Source organism: Carettochelys insculpta, chromosome 2 (assembly GCF_033958435.1).
Source record: "Carettochelys insculpta isolate YL-2023 chromosome 2, ASM3395843v1, whole genome shotgun sequence".
In the NCBI taxonomy this organism is placed as follows: Eukaryota; Metazoa; Chordata; order Testudines; family Carettochelyidae; genus Carettochelys; species Carettochelys insculpta.
Genome location: NC_134138.1, coordinates 131443767 through 131450147, shown reverse-complemented (window position 1 = coordinate 131450147; position 6381 = coordinate 131443767).

Sequence of the window (6381 nt, the reverse complement as noted above, 5' to 3'; positions counted from 1 at the left end):
TCTCGGTGTGTTATTGGGCCAGCGTTGCATACCGGGCACGAACTGCCACTGTGCCACCTTAAGAAGGAGGCAACAGTTTTGGCGTCCCTGGGTGGGCACTCTAAATCAAAGCCTTGCCCGGCTCGCCTCTTGGCGGGGGTAGCGGGAGACGGCGTCGGACTTCCAGCGCGCACCGGTAATTTTACCGGAGAACTCGGCGTCCGGGTTCCGCAGCCCCTGCTGGGGACGACACAACGGTGCAACGCAGCAACGTGGAAGAGAGAGAGGAAACAGAGGGTGGAGCGGCGAGAGCCGGACCTCTGGACAGGTAAGACCCAGTCCCTTTTTGTGAAAGGGACTTCCGGGACGCCGGACGGCCAATACAGGGTTGGGGCAATAGGTTGTGATAAGGATGGGACTAGGTCAAAGTAGCCCCAAGGATAATACTCCCTTGGGTTGTGTTTTGAAACATTGGAAAATTATAGGGGGGGACCCCACGACCAAATCTAGACTAAGGAGACGGTGCACAGTAGAGTGGCCACAGTATAACTTAGAAGGGCAGGAGCGGTGGCCACCAGAGGGATCCCTAAATTATAACACCATATTGCAGCTGCTTTTGTTTTTACAACATACCGGTAAATGGGAAGAACATATGTATGGCCAATATTTTGAATATCTTAGAAATAGACAAGACCTGCAGGAAATGTGTGGATTATCATGTGCAGTACAACCAGCTGTAAATAAGCCTAATGTAAACTGTCACCAGGACCCCCCTTCGACTTCTGCACCCACACCCCCTCCATACAGGGAAAGGGTTTCCCATGATTTGGGAATAGCCCCCTCAGTTAAACTGTATCTATTAGTGACTGAAACAGTGGTTGACAGACTGGGAGCTGCGAATCGACAGGCTACTACTATGCAGGTGTAGACCCATGTGCCCTTTAATCCGATCGATTTGGCAACTTTTAAACCCCAAGCCGGGGAGTTTTCCACGGATCCTAGCCGCTTTATTTCAATTTTCAAAGGGTGTTTAGCCAGTCACAAGCCTGATTGGAATGACTGTCAGGTCCTAATGAGAACCCTGTTGTCTGAAGTGGAGCGTAACCAGGTTGTAACAAAAGCCAGGGAGGAAGCAAGACAAAGGCATGAACTTGGCAGGAGCGAAAAAAAAAAAAAAGCTATTTGTCAAATCCCTGAGCCCAGCAATAGGAAACAACTGCGTGCCTTTTTGGGAATGGTAGGATTTTGCAGATTATGGATACCTGATTATGGGGTACTGGTTAAGCCTCTGTACGAGTGTGTTAAAGAAAGTGACAGAGACTTGTTCCGTTTTACAAAAGAGGCTCAACATGCATTTAAAGCTTTAAAATTATTGTGCGTGTAATGGAAGCTCCAGCCCTAGGTCTATCAGATGTTACTAAACCATTTCAGCTGTATGTGCATGAAAGGAAGGGAGTGGCCCTGGGAATATTAACTCAAAAGGTGGGAAGTTGGAAGCGACCTGTGGCTTACTTCTCTAAACAAATAGATACTGTTGCTAGAGGCTGGCTAGCGTGCCTGCGGGCGGTGGCGGCTGCAGCCATCGTCTTAGAGGAGGCAGGAAAACTCACTTTGGGAGGGGAAGTTGAGGTCAACACCCCACACGCTGTCCAAGCCCTGCTGGAGGCAAAAGGAGGGCTTTGGCTCACGCAAGCCCGACTCACAAAGTACCAAGCGTCGTTGCTAGAGAATGCAGAAGTTAAGTTGGTAACCAGTCCAACTTTGAACCCAGCCACCCTGTTACCTGAAAAGGGGACAGAGGAAATTGAGCATGACTGTTTAGAGACTATTGACACTCAATATTCGAGCCGCCCTGACCTTAAGGACCAACCACTTTTAAATGCGGACTTAGAGTGGTTCACAGATGGCAGTTCCCAGGTGATAAACGGAAAAAGGAGAGCTGGATATGCAATAGTCAGCCTGCACGAAACTATTGAGGCCCGTCCTTTACCAGTGGGTACATCAGCTCAGCTAGCAGAACTTATAGCCCTCACTCGAGCCCTGGAAATGGCTAAGGATCTGCGAGTTACAATTTGGACAGACTCTAAGTATGTATTTGGGGTAGCACATGCCCATGCTGGAATTTGGAGAGAAAGGGGAATGCTCACAGCTCAAGGGGAGCCTGTCAAATATGGAGAACAAATCCAGGCCTTCCTCCAGGCTATACAGGAACCAAAGGAGGTAGCTATTGTCCATTGTCGAGCTCACCAAAGGGGGGATGGAGATGTAACAAGAGGTAATGCCCGGGCAGACCGAGAGGCCAAACGGGTAGCGAATACAGAAGATATTGCTCTTTTGCCTCTGATTCCCACTCTCCCAAATCCCCATGAGAAGCCAGAATATTCTGCCCAAGAACAGCAGTTAGCTGAGCAGTTACAGCTGAACCTGCGAGAAGGATGGTATGTAAGTGAAAAAGGACAAGTGTTGCTTCCTGGACCCTTGATAAGGCCGACGGTTATGAGTTTTCATCAAGGGACACATGCAGGTCAGGAGGCCCTGATCCAATTATTAGAGAAGCACTTTATAGGAGATGGAATAAGAAATGAAGCCAGACGGGTGGTTAGAGACTGTATGGTATGTCAGAAAAATAATCCCCGAGCAGGAAGACCCGTGGTACCCTCCCCACTACCATCAGCCCCGGGACCAGGAGTTGTGTGGCAAATTGACTTTACTGAACTACCTCGAGCCAGTGGGTTTCGGTACCTACTGGTACTTGTGGATCGTTTTACAGGATGGATAGAGGCATTTCCATGTAAAAATTGTACGGCCAACACGGTTATCACTAAAATTTTAAAGGAGATAGTACCCCGGTTTGGAGTACCAGAATGGATTGAATCAGACCGAGGAACCCATTTCGCGGCCCGATGTGTGGAGAAAGTAGCAGATGGACTCAATATTCCATGGAAATACCACACTCCATATAGACCGCAGGCCAGCGGAGTGGTGGAAAGAGGGAATCAGACTTTGAAAAGACATTTGTCAAAATTGTGCCAGGAAGCTCAGCTTAAGTGGCCAGAGGCCCTCCCCTTAGCCCTCTTAAGGACCCGAATATTACCCAAAGGGAGGTTAGGATTAAGCCCATTCGAAATCTTGTTTGGGTGACCATGGCCAATGAATGGGGTGCCTGGTACAGGTATAGAATGGGGAATAGGGGAGGGGTTTTTAAGGAAATATTTGCTGTCGCTGTCGTCTGTTATGTCTTCAATCCACAGGTTTGTTCGTGACAATCAGCCCATTCCGTTGGACCAACCCCTTCACGATATTCAGCCAGGAGACAGCGTGTTGCTTCGGACGTGGAAAGAGGAGCCCCTTCAAGAGAAGTGGAAAGGACCCCACCTCGTTTTAATGCTAAACTAGAAGGAGTCAAACCGTGGGTCCATTTCACTCGATTAAAGAAGGTCGAACCGGCTGAGGAAAAGGAGTGGACTGTGAGCCGTGTCACCCCAGAAGCTGAAGAGGACTTAGGACTGAAATTATTGTTTAAGTATTAAAAGATAAGAAAGTGGAAATGCTACCCATGAATCAGGTTTTGAGTAAGGAATATGAGAAGACTCAATATGGGACATCTTGAGTGTTCTCAAAGGGGGGAAATGTTGGCACGGGAAACATTATATTCTGATCTCATAGAGACATTGTTTTGTAAATGAATGCTTATTGATGTTCTCATAAGGTTCAATATTGAATTTAGCATTGTTAGTGAATACTCCTTAATTTTCAGTATTGTTTTGTTAATGAGATCCTGTTCATGTTCTATACGACCGAATAACTCTACCTTCCTGTAATTTACTTTTTGTTAATAATCTATTGGTACTTGACCTCCTGCTCAATAGGGAATTACCAGAGCGGAATGGCATAAGACCAGTAAGAATTCAGTTTGAGCTGGGGGAGTGGATAAGGGAATTATGAGAAACTCTCCCCTGGTTTGTTGGGAGGGGGTGAACAAAGGAGGAGAGAGGTATAAGTATTGCACACTGCTTGTTGCAAGGTGTGCAGGCTTTGAGGAGAGATCCCCCTGCACCTTACTTGGCATGCCAAATAAAGATTCTTCTTCCACTCTCGGTGTGTTATTGGGCCAGCGTTGCATACTGGGCACGAACTGCCACTGTGCCACCTTAAGAAGGAGGCAACAGCATAATGGTTCCCTCTGCTCTTAAAAAAAAATCAATGCGTATGGAAAGATCACTCACATAATAAAGCCCTGAAAATATCTTTTTCATTTTTGCCAGTATTTTGGATTGTTACTCACAAAAATTACATTTTACTTTCATATGAAAGCCTCAGAAATATAGCACAACAGGATGCTGAAACCATTCATTTTTAAAGCTGTACTGCCCTCTGGTGGCTGCCGTATTTTACTTTGCTTACTAACATTATAAAAGATTTACAGCTGGGACTGATGGTGCCTCGCTGAGCCCGGAAACATAACTGGCAAAGCAAAGGGAGGCCTCACATTCTACTCAAAGGCATTTTTCTGTTTGTCTGTTTCACTGCAATGCAAAAGCCACATCCAATCCATTCCAAATTTTCAAGCACTGCTTCAGCCATCAGTGGGAAGAACTCTTGATTTTGGTGAAGGACAGAAAACCACAAAAGGAGAACCCATAGAGCCTATGACATCTGGTTAGCAGAACCAGTAGTTTCCATCACCTCTGTTCTTGTTCATTGATCAAAGAGCTTGTTGATGGCAGTTACGAGACTCTTCCAACATAGAACTACCCATCTCAGCTCTAGCCATCTTCCAAATACAGTCAACCCTCAATTTAATGGACTGTGATATAACAGACTTCAGAAATAACAGACATTGTCTGCCAGCCCCCACAACCCCTAAATAAATGCTGGAGACTCACCAGAGCTGCTGCTGGGGCTGGAGGGGCCACCGCAACAGGCCAGAGGAGCTGGGTGAGGGAGGGAGGGAAGGTGGCCTGCAGTGGGGCACAGGAACTCTCCTCACCAGCCCCGTATGTGCGGAGCATGTCGGTGGTCGCCCGCTGCTGTCTGCAATGGCGCTGCGCAGTAGCTATGGTGTTGGAGGCTGCTACCCGCCGGTGGGAGGGAGCAAGCTCTACCTTTGCGTGGGTGGCTTGGAGCCGGGGGCTGGAGGAGCTGCAGTGCTGAGCACTGCAGGAGGCAGAAGGAGCCAGGCCAGCATTCAGCTCCTCTCCTGGTAATTGGGAGAGGGAGATGGAGGAGTGAGGGGAAGAATGGGGGAAGTGAAGTGCGAAGGCAGAGGACAGGAGTGAGTGATGGGCTGGGAAGGTCAGTGCATCATCGTACACTATAACCATTTGGATATAATGGACTTTTGGCATTAACGGACACCCCTTCCCCTCATTAGTCTGTTAAATTGAGGGTTTACTGCATGATTTTCTATGCTGACATGCTGAATGATCCCCCCCAACAACAGAAAAGTAAAAACGGGTGTGGGTGAAAGGGAGAATGCAGTCTCAGAGTCCAATGGGAGCCGGGGGAGTGCACAGGGGACTCTGGTGTGGGGGTAAAAGTAATGGGACACACACAGCCCCTGGTATCAGGGTGGGTATAGAGAGTTTCAGGGAGTGTCTGATGAAAATGGGATGGAGAAGTGACACATCCGGTGGGAGAGAATTGAAAGAGGCAGGTATGTGACCATGATCTAATTTAATGACAATGTACAGGAACAGAGTTGTTTGTTCCAGGCTGCAGAGTGTCACTTTAAGGTATTGCATCTATTGAGAAGTGAATTAGCAAATGTCAAGTAGTCTTAAACAGCTGCGTAAAAATGCCTTGTCTCGCCTACTGTCCACAGTGATGACGCCCATTGAAAACTAGGCCTCCCCAGCAGGGAGGTGCTGAACTGGCCCAGAGTTTCCTGTTTGTTAGTGGTGTAATTGTTTTCTATCTTTTTGAGCTTTAGACTGCTGCACTGGACAGAAACTGAGGCTTTTTTTTGCCATGAGCTCAGTCTTCTGCCACCTCTCAAATAGAAGTGGGTCATGGTTATGCCTTAAATGCGGCTATTCAGAATAGGGATGTTAAAGTGTAACTGGTTAACCGGATAACCAGTATGGCTGGAGTCTCCTGCCTGCTGTGGTCAAGGGATTGCTCCAGCCCTGCAGGGCCACTGTGAGTGGTGGGGTGCTCAGGCAAAGCCAGAGTACCACTGTTTGCAGTGGCTCTGGGGAAGAGTAGTGCCTGGGGAGGCCACTCCAGACCAGCCATTGTGGAGCAGCCCCCCTGCCAAGGACTCGGACTACTCTGGCCCAACTGGAGTGCCCCCACCTGTGGTGTGCCTGGGGTAGGCTGCTCTGGCTGCACTGGAGTGACCCCGCACTCCCTGCCGGGGGAAGTCAGGCAGGAATACTCCAGCTGGGCCAGAGCAGCCCC